Source organism: Syngnathus leptorhynchus, unplaced genomic scaffold, assembly GCF_054491065.1.
Source record: "Syngnathus leptorhynchus isolate UIUO unplaced genomic scaffold, UIUO_Slep HiC_scaffold_327, whole genome shotgun sequence".
In the NCBI taxonomy this organism is placed as follows: Eukaryota; Metazoa; Chordata; class Actinopteri; order Syngnathiformes; family Syngnathidae; genus Syngnathus; species Syngnathus leptorhynchus.
In genome coordinates this window covers 12,501-32,500 of record NW_028232293.1, presented here as the reverse complement: position 1 = coordinate 32,500, position 20,000 = coordinate 12,501, and positions in this window count along the sequence as shown.

Below are 20,000 nucleotides of genomic sequence, written 5' to 3'. Positions count from 1 at the left end.
AGGGACATTCAATGGGATGAGCCGCGCTCGCCGCGGAACCTTCGAGCGCCGCTACTCAGCAAGTAAACGAGAGGGAGCTGCGCCCGGCCTCGTAAGACGCCTCTTCTCCGGTGCGAGCGCCCCGACGCCGCTGGCCGCCGCCGCCGCCTTGCCGCTATCCCGCCGCGCGTTTGGGGAGGGAGGGCGACCCGTAGGACGGCCCGCCGACTACACGACCGTTTGGCAGAGCGAGTGCAAGGTTAGGCGAGCTGGGCGGTAACTCGGGTTAGTCTGGGGAGACTCGCGGTGGACAGGGTGGCGCGAATCCGGCCGGGCGGCCCCATCGATTAAGCATTGGTAGGGAGCCGAGGATGAGCCGTGCGAAGTGGCCTCGGAGGCGGTCCGTGGGGGACGACGGGGGGGGACGGGCGTCGGCCCTCCGGCCCGAGCAGAGAACGTTCGGTCACCCAAGCGGGAATCTGCGCCCCGGCCCGAGTCGGACTCGGTCGGTGCGGCCCGCTGAGGCCCTCAACTATTCCCGTACGCGGGGGTCGGGAGCTGCGGCGCTGCGCCGGCGACTTACCCGCGCGAGGCACGCACTGCGTGCGGCCAGGATGCGGAGTTGGATCGGCGCTGGTTGGGAACCCTCGGGGAACGAAGGCGGACGGCGGCCAGCCGGCGCCGACGAACCCGTCGGGGAGGGGGCTGGTGGCAGGCGCGATCGGCACTATTGCTGACTGCCGGGAGGGAAGCTGCGCCCCGGCCGAGTCAGACTCAGCCGTTGCGGCCCCCCCGAGCCCGCAGCGCGTAGCGCGGAAGCCATACGCCCCCCCGATGCGGAGCGACAGACGCCCCCACGACCGCGGTTGGTCGGGAAGGCTTTTCGGATAGAGGTCGGACGGTGTGTGTGGACGGCTTCCCGTGGTGCCGCCGCTATCAAGCCGGAGGGTTTGAGAAACGACATTCGCGGAAGGACCGGCGCGGCCGGCGGACGCTCGCACGCGCGGCGCCCGACACTCAGCCGCTCGCTCGGCCTCCGTGGATCGTGGCTAGGTGGGATGGATGCCAAACCGGGTCGTCTCGGTCTCGCCGCAGTACGGTCGCGCCGGGGCCTGCGGGGCGGCGCGGGGAGCGCACGCTCACGCGGCGGCCGGGGCGCTAGAGTGCGACCCGCAGTGGGTAGGAACCGTCCACCCGACGTCGGACGAGCCGAGGCCGATGGAGGCCCTACCAAGGCGGGTCATGAGTGCCAGTCGGTCAGTTGGGTGAGGGGGTACTCGGAGGCCCGCCGGGAGCAGACGGGCGACCGGGGATGGGGGGCGTACGCGGGCGGGCGCCGGGAGAAGACGGCCCGTCCGGGGTCGAATCTCGGCCTGTGTTTTCGGAGCCGGCCGGGCATCACGCTCCCTCCTTGGATGGACAACATTCGTAGTTGACACTTTGTGTCATTTTATCCGAGCGGGCGGGCGCCTCGAGAGGCGGACCGTCCGGGGCGACTCTCGGCCTGTGTTTTCGGAGCCGGCCGGGCCTCACGCTCCCTCCTTGGATGGACAACATTCGTAGTTGACACTTTGTGTCATTTTATCCGAGCGGGCGGGCGCCGCGAGGCGGACCGTCCGGGGCGACTCTCGGCCTGTGTTTTCGGAGCCGGCCGGGCATCACGCTCCCTCCTTGGATGGACAACATTCGTAGTTGACACTTTGTGTCATTTTATCCGAGCGGGCGGGCGCCTCGAGAGGCGGACCGTCCGGGGCGACTCTCGGCCTGTGTTTTCGGAGCCGGCCGGGCCTCACGCTCCCTCCTTGGATGGACAACATTCGTAGTTGACACTTTGTGTCATTTTATCCGAGCAGACGGGCGCCGCGAGGCGGACCGTCCGGGGCGACTCTCGGCCTGTGTTTTCGGAGCCGGCCGGGCATCACGCTCCCTCCTTGGATGGACAACATTCGTAGTTGACACTTTGTGTCATTTTATCCGAGCGGGCGGGCGCCTCGAGAGGCGGACCGTCCGGGGCGACTCTCGGCCTGTGTTTTCGGAGCCGGCCGGGCCTCACGCTCCCTCCTTGGATGGACAACATTCGTAGTTGACACTTTGTGTCATTTTATCCGAGCGGGCGGGCGCCGCGAGGCGGACCGTCCGGGGCGACTCTCGGCCTGTGTTTAAGGAGCCGGCCGGGCATCACGCTCCTTCCTTGGATGGACAACATTCGCAGTTGACACTTTGTGTCATTTTATCCGAGCAGACGGGCGCCGCGAGGCGGACCGTCCGGGGCGACTCTCGGCCTGTGTTTTCGGAGCCGGCCGGGCATCACGCTCCCTCCTTGGATGGACAACATTCGTAGTTGACACTTTGTGTCATTTTATCCGAGCAGACGGGCGCCGCGAGGCGACCGTCCGGGGCGACTCTCGGCCTGTGTTTAAGGAGCCGGCCGGGCATCACGCTCCTTCCTTGGATGGACAACATTCGTAGTTGACACTTTGTGTCATTTTATCCGAGCGGGCGGGCGCCGCGAGGCGGACCGTCCGGGGCGACTCTCGGCCTGTGTTTAAGGAGCCGGCCGGGCATCACGCTCCTTCCTTGGATGGACAACATTCGCAGTTGACACTTTGTGTCATTTTATCCGAGCAGACGGGCGCCGCGAGGCGGACCGTCCGGGGCGACTCTCGGCCTGTGTTTTCGGAGCCGGCCGGGCATCACGCTCCCTCCTTGGATGGACAACATTCGTAGTTGACACTTTGTGTCATTTTATCCGAGCAGACGGGCGCCGCGAGGCGGACCGTCCGGGGCGACTCTCGGCCTGTGTTTAAGGAGCCGGCCGGGCATCACGCTCCTTCCTTGGATGGACAACATTCGCAGTTGACACTTTGTGTCATTTTGTTCGGCCTGTGTTTAAGGAGGCGGCCGTCCTCCACTCGGTCCGTGTTTAAGGAGCGACACTCGCGCTCCGGTTCGGCCTGTATTTAGGGAGGCGGCCGTCCTCCGCTTGGTCTGTGTTAAGGGCGACACTCTGTCCATGTTTGAGGAGCCTGGCCCTGACGCTCCTCTCCGGCCTGTGTTTAAGGAGGCGGCCGTCCTCCCCTTGGTCCGTGTTAAGGGCGACACTCGGTCCATGTTTGAGGAGCCTGGCCCTGACGCTCCTCTCCGGCCTGTGTTTAAGGAGGCGGCCGTCCTCCCCTTGGTCCGTGTTAAGGGCGACACTCGGTCCATGTTTGAGGAGCCTGGCCCTGACGCTCCTCTCCGGCCTGTGTTTAAGGAGGCGGCCGTCCTCCCCTTGGTCCGTGTTAAGGGCGACACTCGGTCCATGTTTGAGGAGCCTGGCCCTGACGCTCCTCTCCGGCCTGTGTTTAAGGAGGCGGCCGTCCTCCCCTTGGTCTGTGTTAAGGGCGACACTCGGTCCATGTTTGAGGAGCCTGGCCCTGACGCTCCTCTCCGGCCTGTGTTTAAGGAGGCGGCCGTCCTCCCCTTGGTCCGTGTTAAGGGCGACACTCGGTCCATGTTTGAGGAGCCTGGCCCTGACGCTCCTCTCCGGCCTGTGTTTAAGGAGGCGGCCGTCCTCCCCTTGGTCCGTGTTAAGGGCGACACTCGGTCCATGTTTGAGGAGCCTGGCCCTGACGCTCCTCTCCGGCCTGTGTTTAAGGAGGCGGCCGTCCTCCCCTTGGTCTGTGTTAAGGGCGACACTCGGTCCATGTTTGAGGAGCCTGGCCCTGACGCTCCTCTCCGGCCTGTGTTTAAGGAGGCGGCCGTCCTCCCCTTGGTCTGTGTTAAGGGCGACACTCGGTCCATGTTTGAGGAGCCTGGCCCTGACGCTCCTCTCCGGCCTGTGTTTAAGGAGGCGGCCGTCCTCCCCTTGGTCTGTGTTAAGGGCGACACTCGGTCCATGTTTGAGGAGCCTGGCCCTGACGCTCCTCTCCGGCCTGTGTTTAAGGAGGCGGCCGTCCTCCCCTTGGTCTGTGTTAAGGGCGACACTCGGTCCGTGTTTAAGGAGCGGCCCTCGCGCTCCGGTTCGGCCTGTATTTAGGGAGGCGGCCGTCCTCCGCTTGGTCTGTGTTAAGGGCGACACTCGGTCCGTGTTTAAGGAGCCGGCCCTGACGCTCCTCTTCGGCCTGTGTTTAAGGAGGCGGCCGTCCTCCACTTCCTTCCATGCACCACCACATTCGCAGTTGACACTTTGCCATTTTTTCAGAGAGGTGACACTTAGTCGTTTTTTCGAAAGTTGACACTTAGTCGTTTTTTCGAAAGTTGACACTTAGTCGTTTTTTCAGAGAGGCGACACTTAGTCGTTTTTTCAGAGGCGACACTTAGTCGTTTTTTCGAAAGTTGACACTTAGCCGTTTTTTCGAAAGTCGACACTTAGCCGTTTTTTTGGAAAGTTGACACTTAGTCGTTTTTTCGAAAGTTGACACTTAGTCGTTTTTTCGCCACAATTGGCTCTGAGCTCCAGGGGGAGAGCCTGGTTTTGCCTTATTTCAGGCCGGCTGGGGAACCGGCGCGGGTCGGATGCACGAGCCCGGCAGAGCCGTGGGCACTTAGAAAATTTTCGCCGATTAAGCTGGGACCTCCAGGCGGAGACCGGCATTCCTCGTCCTCGGGGTTCGACCCAGGAACCGGCGCTGGGCAGACGCCGTAGCCACGCAGAGCCGTGGGCACTTAGAAAATATTCGCCAAGTTGGCTCTGAGCTCCAGGCGGAGAGGCTGGTTTTGCCTTATTTCAGGCCGGCTGGGGAACCGGCGCGGGTCGGATGCACGAGCCCGCAGAGCCGTGGGCACTTTGCCATTTTCTCAGAGTCGACACTTAGTCGTTTTTTCAGAGAGGCGACACTCTGTCGTTTTTTCGAAAGTTGACACTTTGCCGTTTTTTCAGAGAGGCGACACTTAGCCGTTTTTTCGAAAGGCGACACTTAGCCGTTTTTTCGAAAGTCGACACTTAGCCGTTTTTTCAGAGATGTGACACTTTGCCGTTTTTTCGAAAGTCGACACTTAGCCGTTTTTTCAGAGATGTGACACTTAGAAACTTTTTGCCAAGTTGGCTGTGAGCTCCAGGAGGAGACCGTTATTTTTCGTCATTCGAGGCCGACTGCGGAACCGGCGCTGGGCGGACGCCAAAGCTCGGCAGGGCCGTGGGCACTTAGAAACTTTTTGCCAAGTTGGCTGTGAGCTCCAGGAGGAGACCGTTATTTTTCGTCATTCGAGGCCGACTGCGGAACCGGCGCTGGGCGGACGCCAAAGCTCGGCAGGGCCGTGGGCACTTAGAAACTTTTTGCCAAGTTGGCTGTGAGCTCCAGGAGGAGACCGTTATTTTTCGTCATTCGAGGCCGACTGCGGAACCGGCGCTGGGCGGACGCCAAAGCTCGGCAGGGCCGTGGGCACTTAGAAACTTTTTGCCAAGTTGGCTGTGAGCTCCAGGAGGAGACCGTTATTTTTCGTCATTCGAGGCCGACTGCGGAACCGGCGCTGGGCGGACGCCAAAGCTCGGCAGGGCCGTGGGCACTTAGAAACTTTTTGCCAAGTTGGCTGTGAGCTCCAGGAGGAGACCGTTATTTTTCGTCATTCGAGGCCGACTGCGGAACCGGCGCTGGGCGGACGCCAAAGCTCGGCAGGGCCGTGGGCACTTAGAAACTTTTTGCCAAGTTGGCTGTGAGCTCCAGGAGGAGACCGTTATTTTTCGTCATTCGAGGCCGACTGCGGAACCGGCGCTGGGCGGACGCCAAAGCTCGGCAGGGCCGTGGGCACTTAGAAACTTTTTGCCAAGTTGGCTGTGAGCTCCAGGAGGAGACCGTTATTTTTCGTCATTCGAGGCCGACTGCGGAACCGGCGCTGGGCGGACGCCAAAGCTCGGCAGGGCCGTGGGCACTTAGAAACTTTTTGCCAAGTTGGCTGTGAGCTCCAGGAGGAGACCGTTATTTTTCGTCATTCGAGGCCGACTGCGGAACCGGCGCTGGGCGGACGCCAAAGCTCGGCAGGGCCGTGGGCACTTAGAAACTTTTTGCCAAGTTGGCTGTGAGCTCCAGGAGGAGACCGTTATTTTTCGTCATTCGAGGCCGACTGCGGAACCGGCGCTGGGCGGACGCCAAAGCTCGGCAGGGCCGTGGGCACTTAGAAACTTTTTGCCAAGTTGGCTGTGAGCTCCAGGAGGAGACCGTTATTTTTCGTCATTCGAGGCCGACTGCGGAACCGGCGCTGGGCGGACGCCAAAGCTCGGCAGGGCCGTGGGCACTTAGAAACTTTTTGCCAAGTTGGCTGTGAGCTCCAGGAGGAGACCGTTATTTTTCGTCATTCGAGGCCGACTGCGGAACCGGCGCTGGGCGGACGCCAAAGCTCGGCAGGGCCGTGGGCACTTAGAAACTTTTTGCCAAGTTGGCTGTGAGCTCCAGGAGGAGACCGTTATTTTTCGTCATTCGAGGCCGACTGCGGAACCGGCGCTGGGCGGACGCCAAAGCTCGGCAGGGCCGTGGGCACTTAGAAACTTTTTGCCAAGTTGGCTGTGAGCTCCAGGAGGAGACCGTTATTTTTCGTCATTCGAGGCCGACTGCGGAACCGGCGCTGGGCGGACGCCAAAGCTCGGCAGGGCCGTGGGCACTTAGAAACTTTTTGCCAAGTTGGCTGTGAGCTCCAGGAGGAGACCGTTATTTTTCGTCATTGGAGGCCGACTGCGGAACCGGCGCTGGGCGGACGCCAAAGCTCGGCAGGGCCGTGGGCACTTAGAAACTTTTTGCCAAGTTGGCTGTGAGCTCCAGGAGGAGACCGTTATTTTTCGTCATTCTAGGCCGGCTGCAGAACCGGCGCGGGTCGGATGCACGAGCCCGCAGAGCCGTGGGCACTTTGCCACTTTTTCGCCACAATTGGCTGTGAGCTCCAGGAGGAGACCGTTATTTTTCGTCATTCTAGGCCGGTTGCAGAACCGGCGCGGCTCGGATGCACGAGCCCGCAGAGCCGTGGGCACTTAGAAAATTTTCAGAGAGGCGACACTTTGCCATTTTTTCAGAGAGGTGACACTTAGTCGTTTTTTCGAAAGTTGACACTTAGCCGTTTTTTCGAAAGTTGACACTTAGTCGTTTTTTCGAAAGTTGACACTTAGTCGTTTTTTCGCCAAAGTGCCCACCTCCAGCGCGTGCCACGGCGCTTTCCAGGTCTTCTATCCGACCTTGTGCTGTCGAGGACGGCGTGTCCGACGCCGTGGGGAGACCAGCACCATCTCCTCCATACTCGTAAACGAGGTGCTTTGGAAAACGGGGGGAAAGTCGATGAGTACACTGACTACTGGGACCATTTCATTGTACTCTGGCGCACCTGAAGACCAAAAAAGGTACTGCACCTTAGCCCGGGTACCTCACCCCCTGGTACCTCGAGGAGAACTTAGAAAAATTTCGTCAAATTTTTGGTGAGCTCCAGGGAAAGAGGCTGATTTTTCGCTTTTTGAGGCCGACCGCCGAACCGGCGCGGGGCGGACTCACAAGCCCCGCAGAGCCGTGGGCACTTAGTCGTTTTTTCAGAGAGGCGACACTTAGTCGTTTTTTCGAAAGGCGACACTTAGCCGTTTTTTCGAAAGTCGACACTTAGCCGTTTTTTCGAAAGTTGACACTTAGTCGTTTTTTTGAAAGTTGACACTTAGTCGTTTTTTCGCTGATTTTGCTGGGACCTCCAGGCGAGGACCGGCGTTTTTCGTCTTCCGGGTTCGACCCGGGAACCAGCGCCGAGCGGACACATTCGCTCGCTAGTGCCGTTGGCACTTAGAAAATTTTTCGTTTGTCATGAGCTCCGGGCGAGGACCGGCGTTTTTCGTCTTCCGGGTTCGACCCGGGAACCAGCGCCGAGCGGACACATTCGCTCGCTAGTGCCGTTGGCACTTAGAAAATTTTTCGTTTGTCATGAGCTCCGGGCGGAGACCGGCGTTTTTCGTCTTCCGGGTTCGACCCGGGAACCAGCGCCGAGCGGACACATTCGCTCGCAAGTGCCGTTGGCACTTAGAAAATTTTTCGTTTGTCATGAGCTCCGGGCGGAGACCGGCGTTTTTCGTCTTCCGGGTTCGACCCGGGAACCAGCGCCGAGCGGACACATTCGCTCGCTAGTGCCGTTGGCACTTAGAAAATTTTTCGTTTGTCATGAGCTCCGGGCGGAGAGCGGCGTTTTTCGTCTTCCGGGTTCGACCCGGGAACCAGCGCCGAGCGGACACATTCGCTCGCTAGTGCCGTTGGCACTTAGAAAATTTTTCGTTTGTCATGAGCTCCGGGCGGAGACCGGCGTTTTTCGTCTTCCGGGTTCGACCCGGGAACCAGCGCCGAGCGGACACATTCGCTCGCTAGTGCCGTTGGCACTTAGAAAATTTTTCGTTTGTCATGAGCTCCGGGCGGAGAGCGGCGTTTTTCGTCTTCCGGGTTCGACCCGGGAACCAGCGCCGAGCGGACACATTCGCTCGCTAGTGCCGTTGGCACTTAGAAAATTTTTCGTTTGTCATGAGCTCCGGGCGGAGAGCGGCGTTTTTCGTCTTCCGGGTTCGACCCGGGAACCAGCGCCGAGCGGACACATTCGCTCGCTAGTGCCGTTGGCACTTAGAAAATTTTTCGTTTGTCATGAGCTCCGGGCGGAGAGCGGCGTTTTTCGTCTTCCGGGTTCGACCCGGGAACCAGCGCCGAGCGGACACATTCGCTCGCTAGTGCCGTTGGCACTTAGAAAATTTTTCGTTTGTCATGAGCTCCGGGCGGAGAGCGGCGTTTTTCGTCTTCCGGGTTCGACCCGGGAACCAGCGCCGAGCGGACACATTCGCTCGCTAGTGCCGTTGGCACTTAGAAAATTTTTCGTTTGTCATGAGCTCCGGGCGGAGAGCGGCGTTTTTCGTCTTCCGGGTTCGACCCGGGAACCAGCGCCGAGCGGACACATTCGCTCGCTAGTGCCGTTGGCACTTAGAAAATTTTTCGTTTGTCATGAGCTCCGGGCGGAGAGCGGCGTTTTTCGTCTTCCGGGTTCGACCCGGGAACCAGCGCCGAGCGGACACATTCGCTCGCTAGTGCCGTTGGCACTTAGAAAATTTTTCGTTTGTCATGAGTTCCGGGCGGAGACCGGCATTTTTCGTCATTCGAGGCCGACGGGGGAACCAGCCGGAGCGGACACGTTTGCTCGGAAGAGCCGTTGGCACTTAGAAAAAATTCCGTGTCTCGTGAGCTCCAGGGGGGACAGGCTGGTTTTATTCATCCGTAGCCGACATGGGAACCAGCGCGGAGCGGATTGGTGTTGCGCTGCCATATACCTCATCTCTCTCAGGAGTCCCCCCCTTATACGTGCCGATGGTGTTTTGGAAAACGGGGGGTAACTGGATGAGTACACTGACTAGGGGGACCAGTACACTAGCGAGTGGGACCAGTACACTGACTAGTGGGACCAACACACTATGAGCGCCTGGTACCTAAAATGGAAGTATAGAGGCCGAATTTCGGGCAAGATCACGCCGGGTTAGGCTTCCAGGACCTCGGCGAAGCAATTTTAACGGGTTGCCCGGTTCTTTTTTGAACCAGCCCGGTTCTTTTTTTTATCCAGCCCGGTTCTTTTTACACTTCCAGCTGGAGCTCGGGAGCGGCTTTTTGCACAAGATCACGCCGTGTTAGGCTTCCAGGACCTCGGCTAAGCAATTTTAACGGGTCGCCCGGTTCTTTTTTGATCCAGCCCGGTTCTTTTTTTATCCAGCCCGGTTCTTTTTACACTTCCAGCTGGAGCTCGGGAGCGGCTTTTTGCACAAGATCACGCCGTGTTAGGCTTCCAGGACCTCGGCTAAGCAATTTTAACGGGTCGCCCGGTTCTTTTTTGATCCAGCCCGGTTCTTTTTTTTATCCAGCCCGGTTCTTTTTACACTTCCAGCTGGAGCTCGGGAGCGGCTTTTTGCACAAGATCACGCCGTGTTAGGCTTCCAGGACCTCGGCGAAGCAATTTTAACGGGTCGCCCGGTTCTTTTTTGATCCAGCCCGGTTCTTTTTTTTATCCAGCCCGGTTCTTTTTACACTTCCAGCTGGAGCTCGGGAGCGGCTTTTTGCACAAGATCACGCCGGGTTAGGCTTCCAGGACCTCGGCTAAGCAATTTTAACGGGTCGCCCGGTTCTTTTTTGATCCAGCCCGGTTCTTTTTTTATCCAGCCCGGTTCTTTTTACACTTCCAGCTGGAGCTCGGGAGCGGCTTTTTGCACAAGATCACGCCGTGTTAGGCTTCCAGGACCTCGGCTAAGCAATTTTAACGGGTCGCCCGGTTCTTTTTTGATCCAGCCCGGTTCTTTTTTTTATCCAGCCTGGTTCTTTTTACACTTCCAGCTGGAGCTCGGGAGCGGCTTTTTGCACAAGAACACGCCGTGTTAGGCTTCCAGGACCTCGGCTAAGCAATTTTAACGGGTCGCCCGGTTCTTTTTTGATCCAGCCCGGTTCTTTTTTTTATCCAGCCTGGTTCTTTTTACACTTCCAGCTGGAGCTCGGGAGCGGCTTTTTGCACAAGAACACGCCGTGTTAGGCTTCCAGGACCTCGGCTAAGCAATTTTAACGGGTCGCCCGGTTCTTTTTTTATCCAGCCCGGTTCTTTTTTTATCCAGCCTGGTTCTTTTTACACTTCCAGCTGGAGCTCGGGAGCGGCTTTTTGCACAAGATCACGCCGTGTTAGGCTTCCAGGACCTCGGCTAAGCAATTTTAACGGGTCGCCCGGTTCTTTTTTGATCCAGCCCGGTTCTTTTTTTTATCCAGCCTGGTTCTTTTTACACTTCCAGCTGGAGCTCGGGAGCGGCTTTTTGCACAAGATCACGCCGTGTTAGGCTTCCAGGACCTCGGCTAAGCAATTTTAACGGGTCGCCCGGTTCTTTTTTGATCCAGCCCGGTTCTTTTTTTTATCCAGCCTGGTTCTTTTTACACTTCCAGCTGGAGCTCGGGAGCGGCTTTTTGCACAAGATCACGCCGTGTTAGGCTTCCAGGACCTCGGCTAAGCAATTTTAACGGGTCGCCCGGTTCTTTTTTGATCCAGCCCGGTTCTTTTTTTTTATCCAGCCTGGTTCTTTTTACACTTCCAGCTGGAGCTCGGGAGCGGCTTTTTGCACAAGAACACGCCGTGTTAGGCTTCCAGGACCTCGGCTAAGCAATTTTAACGGGTCGCCCGGTTCTTTTTTGATCCAGCCCGGTTCTTTTTTTTATCCAGCCTGGTTCTTTTTACACTTCCAGCTGGAGCTCGGGAGCGGCTTTTTGCACAAGATCACGCCGTGTTAGGCTTCCAGGACCTCGGCTAAGCAATTTTAACGGGTCGCCCGGTTCTTTTTTTTATCCAGCCCGGTTCTTTTTTTTTATCCAGCCTGGTTCTTTTTACACTTCCAGCTGGAGCTCGGGAGCGGCTTTTTGCACAAGAACACGCCGTGTTAGGCTTCCAGGACCTCGGCTAAGCAATTTTAACGGGTCGCCCGGTTCTTTTTTGATCCAGCCCGGTTCTTTTTTTTATCCAGCCTGGTTCTTTTTACACTTCCAGCTGGAGCTCGGGAGCGGCTTTTTGCACAAGATCACGCCGTGTTAGGCTTCCAGGACCTCGGCTAAGCAATTTTAACGGGTCGCCCGGTTCTTTTTTGATCCAGCCCGGTTCTTTGTTTTTTATCCAGCCCGGTTCTTTTCACACTTCCAGCTGGAGCTCGGCAGCGGCTATTTGCACAAGATCACGCCGGGTTAGGCTTCCAGGACCTCGGCTAAGCAATTTTAACGGGTCGCCCGGTTCTTTTTTGATCCAGCCCGGTTCTTTTTTTTATCCAGCCCGGTTCTTTTCACACTTCCAGCTGGAGCTCGGGAGCGGCTTTTTGCACAAGATCACGCCGTGTTAGGCTTCCAGGACCTCGGCTAAGCAATTTTAACGGGTCGCCCGGTTCTTTTTTGATCCAGCCCGGTTCTTTTTTTTATCCAGCCTGGTTCTTTTTACACTTCCAGCTGGAGCTCGGGAGCGGCTTTTTGCACAAGAACACGCCGTGTTAGGCTTCCAGGACCTCGGCTAAGCAATTTTAACGGGCCGCCCGGTTCTTTTTTTGATCCAGCCCGGTTCTTTTTACACTTCCAGCTGGAGCTCAGCAGCGGCTTTTTGCACAAGATCACGCCGGGTTAGGCTTCCAGGACCTCGGCTAAGCACTTGTAACGGGCCCTGGTCCACCCCTGCCAGCGCATTTCAAAACTTGGCATTAATTTCGACCTAAGAGACGAAGTCTGATTTTTTTCTACCACTTGGGCGGCCTTTTTGCACCCAGAACACCCGCACCGGCACCATAAATTCGAAGGGTGCCGAGTGCGTCGGCGCAGATTCTGCGACGGAGTGACACTTCCCTCTTGTGGACATTCGGCGGTAGGTGAAATGCGCACTCGGTCTTCTCTTTTCTTTTCCTTCCAGTGAAACTTTGGCAACATTCTGCGAGCTGCTGGCTTCCAGAACCTCGGCCAAGCAGGTGGAGGATTTTTTTCCACTTCCAGCTGGAGGTGAGGAGGGACTTTTTGGGCAAGATCACGCCGACTTAGCAAGCAAGGTGGAAGTGCCAGCATGCAGTGGCTGGAAGTGTGGATGTGGAGCTCCAGCACCCTCCCTGCCTATGGAAGTGTGGAGCTCCAGCACCCTCCCTGCCTATGGAAGTGTGGAGCTCCAGCACCCTCCCTGCCTATGGAAGTGTGGAGCTCCAGCACCCTCCCTGCCTATGGAAGTGTGGAGCTCCAGCACCCTCCCTGCCTATGGAAGTGTGGAGCTCCAGCACCCTCCCTGCCTATGGAAGTGTGGAGCTCCAGCACCCTCCCTGCCTATGGAAGTGTGGAGCTCCAGCACCCTCCCTGCCTATGGAAGTGTGGAGCTCCAGCACCCTCCCTGCCTATGGAAGTGTGGAGCTCCAGCACCCTCCCTGCCTATGGAAGTGTGGAGCTCCAGCACCCTCCCTGCCTATGGAAGTGTGGAGCTCCAGCACCCTCCCTGCCTATGGAAGTGTGGAGCTCCAGCACCCTCCCTGCCTATGGAAGTGTGGAGCTCCAGCACCCTCCCTGCCTATGGAAGTGTGGAGCTCCAGCACCCTCCCTGCCTATGGAAGTGTGGAGCTCCAGCACCCTCCCTGCCTATGGAAGTGTGGAGCTCCAGCACCCTCCCTGCCTATGGAAGTGTGGAGCTCCAGCACCCTCCCTGCCTATGGAAGTGTGGAGCTCCAGCACCCTCCCTGCCTATGGAAGTGTGGAGCTCCAGCACCCTCCCTGCCTATGGAAGTGTGGAGCTCCAGCACCCTCCCTGCCTATGGAAGTGTGGAGCTCCAGCACCCTCCCTGCCTATGGAAGTGTGGAGCTCCAGCACCCTCCCTGCCTATGGAAGTGTGGAGCTCCAGCACCCTCCCTGCCTATGGAAGTGTGGAGCTCCAGCACCCTCCCTGCCTATGGAAGTGTGGAGCTCCAGCACCCTCCCTGCCTATGGAAGTGTGGAGCTCCAGCACCCTCCCTGCCTATGGAAGTGTGGAGCTCCAGCACCCTCCCTGCCTATGGAAGTGTGGAGCTCCAGCACCCTCCCTGCCTATGGAAGTGTGGAGCTCCAGCACCCTCCCTGCCTATGGAAGTGTGGAGCTCCAGCACCCTCCCTGCCTATGGAAGTGTGGAGCTCCAGCACCCTCCCTGCCTATGGAAGTGTGGAGCTCCAGCACCCTCCCTGCCTATGGAAGTGTGGAGCTCCAGCACCCTCCCTGCCTATGGAAGTGTGGAGCTCCAGCACCCTCCCTGCCTATGGAAGTGTGGAGCTCCAGCACCCTCCCTGCCTATGGAAGTGTGGAGCTCCAGCACCCTCCCTGCCTATGGAAGTGTGGAGCTCCAGCACCCTCCCTGCCTATGGAAGTGTGGAGCTCCAGCACCCTCCCTGCCTATGGAAGTGTGGAGCTCCAGCACCCTCCCTGCCTATGGAAGTGTGGAGCTCCAGCACCCTCCCTGCCTATGGAAGTGTGGAGCTCCAGCACCCTCCCTGCCTATGGAAGTGTGGAGCTCCAGCACCCTCCCTGCCTATGGAAGTGTGGAGCTCCAGCACCCTCCCTGCCTATGGAAGTGTGGAGCTCCAGCACCCTCCCTGCCTATGGAAGTGTGGAGCTCCAGCACCCTCCCTGCCTATGGAAGTGTGGAGCTCCAGCACCCTCCCTGCCTATGGAAGTGTGGAGCTCCAGCACCCTCCCTGCCTATGGAAGTGTGGAGCTCCAGCACCCTCCCTGCCTATGGAAGTGTGGAGCTCCAGCACCCTCCCTGCCTATGGAAGTGTGGAGCTCCAGCACCCTCCCTGCCTATGGAAGTGTGGAGCTCCAGCACCCTCCCTGCCTATGGAAGTGTGGAGCTCCAGCACCCTCCCTGCCTATGGAAGTGTGGAGCTCCAGCACCCTCCCTGCCTATGGAAGTGTGGAGCTCCAGCACCCTCCCTGCCTATGGAAGTGTGGAGCTCCAGCACCCTCCCTGCCTATGGAAGTGTGGAGCTCCAGCACCCTCCCTGCCTATGGAAGTGTGGAGCTCCAGCACCCTCCCTGCCTATGGAAGTGTGGAGCTCCAGCACCCTCCCTGCCTATGGAAGTGTGGAGCTCCAGCACCCTCCCTGCCTATGGAAGTGTGGAGCTCCAGCACCCTCCCTGCCTATGGAAGTGTGGAGCTCCAGCACCCTCCCTGCCTATGGAAGTGTGGAGCTCCAGCACCCTCCCTGCCTATGGAAGTGTGGAGCTCCAGCACCCTCCCTGCCTATGGAAGTGTGGAGCTCCAGCACCCTCCGTGCCTAGGGAAGTGTGGAGCTCCAGCACCCTCCGTGCCTATGGAAGAGCCACCTCCGCGGGCATGCTGCTCAACCACGCCGGCCCAGAGTTCCAGCCGCTCGGCTACACTCTCTCACAAGCCCCGCCTGGAGCTCCCCAGCCCGCCCCTGGTACCTCAACTACCGAGGCCAGCCGCTCGACCAGGCCGGCCCAGAGTTCCAGCCGCTCGGATAAGCTCTGTCACTCTCCCGCTAAGCAGCCACCGGTAACGGGGAAATGTCGCCGCCTTGTGGACACGCCGTTGTAAATGAATGGGCTTTCGCACTTAGTGCAATTTTCGCCAGCTCCGTGGCTGCAAGTATGGAGCTATGGAGCTATGGAGCCACCAGACAGGCTGGAGCTCTGGAGCTATGGAAGTATGGAGCTCTGGAGCTATGGAGCTATGGAGCTATGGAGCTCTGGGGCTATGGAGCTATGGAGCTATGGAGCTCTGGAGCTCTGGTGCTATGGAGCTCTGGAGCTCTGGTGCTATGGAGCTATGGAGCTATGGAGCTATGGAGCTATGGAGCTATGGAAGTCTGGAGCTATGGAAGTATGGAGCTATGGAAGTATGGAGCTATGGAGCTATGGAGCTATGGAGCCACCAGCCAGCACCCTCCGTGGCTCAACCACGCCGGCCCAGAGTTCCAGCCGCTCGGCTTCACTCTCTCACAAGCCCCGCCTGGAGCTCCCCAGCCCGCCCCTGGTACCTCAACTACCGAGGCCAGCCGCTCGACCAGGCCGGCCCAGAGTTCCAGCCGCTCGGCTTCACTCTCTCACAAGACCCGCCTGGAGCTCCCCGGCCCACCCCTGGTACCTCAACTACCGAGGCCAGCCGTTCGACCACGCCGGCGCAGAGTTCCAGCCGCTCGGATAAGCTCTGTCACTCTCCTGCCGCGCAGCCACCGGTAACGGGGAAATGTCGCCGCCTTGTGGACACGCCCTTGTAAATGAATGGGCTTTCGCACTTAGTGCAATTTTCGCCAACTCTCTGACTGGAGCTATGGAAGTATGGAGCTATGGAGCCACCAGCCACCCAGGCTGGAGCTATGGAGCTCTGGTGCTATGGAGCTCTGGTGCTATGGAGCTATGGAGCTCTGGAGCTCTGGTGCTATGGAGCTATGGAGCTCTGGAAGTATGGAGCTATGGAGCTCTGGAGGTATGGAGCTATGGAGCCCTGGAGCCCTGGAGCTATGGAGCCCTGGAGCTATGGAGCCCTGGAGCCCTGGAGCTATGGAGCCCTGGAGCTATGGAGCTATGGAGCTCTGGTGCTATGGAGCTATGGAGCTCTGGTGCTATGGAGCTATGGAGCTCTGGTGCTATGGAGCTATGGAGCTCTGGTGCTATGGAGCTATGGAGCTCTGGTGCTATGGAGCTATGGAGCTGGTGCTATGGAGCTATGGAGCTCTGGTGCTATGGAGCTATGGAGCTCTGGTGCTATGGAGCTCTGGTGCTATGGAGCTATGGAGCTCTGGTGCTATGGAGCTATGGAGCTCTGGTGCTATGGAGCTATGGAGCTCTGGTGCTATGGAGCTCTGGTGCTATGGAGCTATGGAGCTCTGGTGCTATGGAGCTCTGGAGCTCTGGAGGTATGGAGCTATGGAGGTATGGAGCCACCAGCCAGCACCCTCCGTGGCTGGATCAATGGAAGTGTTTAGGTACCAGGCGGCCAAAGTGCCGAGGCCTCACGCTCGACCACGCCGGCGCAGAGTTCCAGCCGCTCGGATGAGCTCTGTCACTCTCCCGCCGCGCAGCCACCGGTAACGGGGAAATGTCGCCGCCTTGTGGACACGCCGTTGTAAATGAATGGGCTTTCGCACTTAGTGCAATTTTCGCCAACTCTCTGACTTAGAGCTATGGAAGTATGGAGCTATGGAGCCACCAGCCACCCAGGCTGGAGCTATGGAGCTCTGGAGCTCTGGTGCTATGGAGCTCTGGAGGTATGGAGCTATGGAGCTATGGAGCTATGGAGCTATGGAGCCCTGGAGCTCTGGAGGTATGGAGCTATGGTGCTATGGAGCTCTGAAGCCATGGAGCTCTGGTGCTATGGAGCTCTGGAGCTCTGGAGGTATGGAGCTCTGGAGGTATGGAGCTATGGAGCCCTGGAGCCCTGGAGCTATGGAGCCCTGGAGCTATGGAGCCCTGGAGCCCTGGAGCTATGGAGCCCTGGAGCTATGGAGCCCTGGAGCCCTGGAGCTATGGAGCCCTGGAGCTATGGAGCTATGGAGCCCTGGAGCTATGGAGCTATGGAGCTATGGAGCTCTGGTGCTATGGAGCTATGGAGCTCTGGTGCTATGGAGCTATGGAGCTCTGGTGCTATGGAGCTATGGAGCTCTGGTGCTATGGAGCTATGGAGCTCTGGTGCTATGGAGCTCTGGTGCTATGGAGCTATGGAGCTCTGGTGCTATGGAGCTATGGAGCTCTGGTGCTATGGAGCTATGGAGCTCTGGTGCTATGGAGCTATGGAGCTCTGGAGGTATGGAGCTATGGAGGTATGGAGCCACCAGCCAGCACCCTCCGAGGCTGGATCAATGGAAGTGTTTTAGGTACCAGGCAGCCAAAGGGCCGAGGCCTCACTCTCGACCACGCCGGCGCAGAGTTCCAGCCGCTCGGATAAGCTCTGTCACTCACCCGCCGCGCAGCCACCGGTAACGGGGAAATGTCGCCGCCTTGTGGACACGCCGTTGTAAATGAATGGGCTTTCGCACTTAGTGCAATTTTCGCCAGCTCCGTGGCTGCAAGTATGGAGCTATGGAGCCACCAGCCAGCCAGGCTGGAGCTATGGAAGTATGGAGCCATGGAGCTCCGGAGCTATGGAAGTATGGAGCTATGGAGCTATGGAGCTCTGGAGCTCTGGAGCTCTGGAGCTATGGAGCTATGGAGCCCTGGAGCTATGGAGCTATGGAGCCCTGGTGCTATGGAGCTATGGAGCTCTGGTGCTATGGAGCTATGGAGCTCTGGTGCTATGGAGCTATGGAGCTCTGGTGCTATGGAGCTATGGAGCTCTGGTGCTATGGAGCTATGGAGCTCTGGTGCTATGGAGCTATGGAGCTCTGGTGCTATGGAGCTATGGAGCTCTGGTGCTATGGAGCTCTGGAGCTCTGGTGCTATGGAGCTCTGGAGCTCTGGTGCTATGGAGCTATGGAGCTCTGGTGCTATGGAGCTATGGAGCTCTGGTGCTATGGAGCTATGGAGCTCTGGAGGTATGGAGCTATGGAGGTATGGAGCCACCAGCCAGCACCCTCCGTGGCTGGATCAATGGAAGTGTTTAGGTACCAGGCGGCCAAAGTGCCGAGGCCTCACGCTCGACCACGCCGGCGCAGAGTTCCAGCCGCTCGGATGAGCTCTGTCACTCTCCCGCCGCGCAGCCACCGGTAACGGGGAAATGTCGCCGCCTTGTGGACACGCCGTTGTAAATGAATGGGCTTTCGCACTTAGTGCAATTTTCGCCAACTCTCTGACTTAGAGCTATGGAAGTATGGAGCTATGGAGCCACCAGCCACCCAGGCTGGAGCTATGGAGCTCTGGAGCTATGGAGCTCTGGTGCTATGGAGCTATGGAGCTCTGGTGCTATGGAGCTATGGAGCTCTGGTGCTATGGAGCTATGGAGCTCTGGTGCTATGGAGCTATGTAGCTCTGGTGCTATGGAGCTATGGAGCTCTGGTGCTATGGAGCTATGGAGCTCTGGTGCTATGGAGCTATGGAGCTCTGGTGCTATGGAGCTATGGAGCTCTGGTGCTATGGAGCTATGGAGCTATGGAGCCACCAGCCAGCACCCTCCGTGGCTGGATCAATGGAAGTGTTTTAGGTACCAGGCAGCCAAAGGGCCGGGGCCTCACGCTCGACCACGCCGGCGCAGAGTTCCAGCCGCTCGGATAAGCTCTGTCACTCACCCGCCACGCAGCCACCGGTAACGGGGAAATGTCGCCGCCTGGCGGACACGCCGTTGTAAATGAATGGGCTTTCGCACTTAGTGCAATTTTCGCCAACTCTCTGACTGGAGCTATGGAAGTATGGAGCTATGGAGCCACCAGCCACCCAGGCTGGAGCTATGGAGCTCTGGAGGTATGGAGCTATGGAGCCCTGGAGCTATGGAGCTATGGAGCCCTGGAGCTATGGAGCCCTGGAGCTATGGAGCTATGGAGCCCTGGTGCTATGGAGCTATGGAGCTCTGGTGCTATGGAGCTATGGAGCTCTGGTGCTATGGAGCTATGGAGCTCTGGTGCTATGGAGCTATGGAGCTCTGGTGCTATGGAGCTATGGAGCTCTGGTGCTATGGAGCTATGGAGCTCTGGTGCTATGGAGCTCTGGAGCTCTGGAGGTATGGAGCCACCAGCCAGCACCCTCCGTGGCTGGATCAATGGAAGTGTTTTAGGTACCAGGCAGCCAAAGGGCCGAGGCCTCACGCTCGACCACGCCGGCGCAGAGTTCCAGCCGCTCGGATAAGCTCTGTCACTCACCCGCCGCGCAGCCACCGGTAACGGGGAAATGTCGCCGCCTGGCGGACACGCCGTTGTAAATGAATGGGCTTTCGCACTTAGTGCAATTTTAGCCAACTCCGTGGCTGCAAGTATGGAAGTATGGAGCTATGGAGCCACCAGCCAGCACCCTCCGCGGCTGGAGCTATGGAGCTCCGGGGCTATGGAGCTCCGGGGCTATGGAGCTCCGGGGCTATGGAGCTATGGAGCTATGGAGCTCCGGGGCTATGGAGCTATGGAGCTCCGGGGCTATGGAGCTATGGAGCTCCGGGGCTATGGAGCTCCGGGGCTATGGAGCTCCGGGGCTATGGAGCTATGGAGCTATGGAGCTCCGGGGCTATGGAGCTATGGAGCTCCGGGGCTATGGAGCTATGGAGCTCCGGGGCTATGGAGCTCCGGGGCTATGGAGCTATGGAGCTCCGGGGCTATGGAGCTATGGAGCTCCGGGGCTATGGAGCTCTGGAGCTCTGGAAGTATGGATGATCCAGCACCCTCCGTGGCTGACCGCTGGTGCTCGGGGCCGGTGAACTCGGCACCCGCCTCCGGCGGGTGCCTCGGTGACCGCCGTCGCTTGGGGCCAGTGAACTCGGCACCCGCCTTCGGCGGGTGCCTCGGTGACCGGTTGTCGCTTGGGGCCAGTGAACTCGGCACCCGCCTTCGGCGGGTGCCTCGGTGACCGGTTGTCGCTTGGGGCCGGTGAACTCGGCACCCGCCTTCGGCGGGTGCCTCGGTGACCGGTTGTCGCTTGGGGCCGGTGAACTCGGCACCCGCCTTCGGCGGGTGCC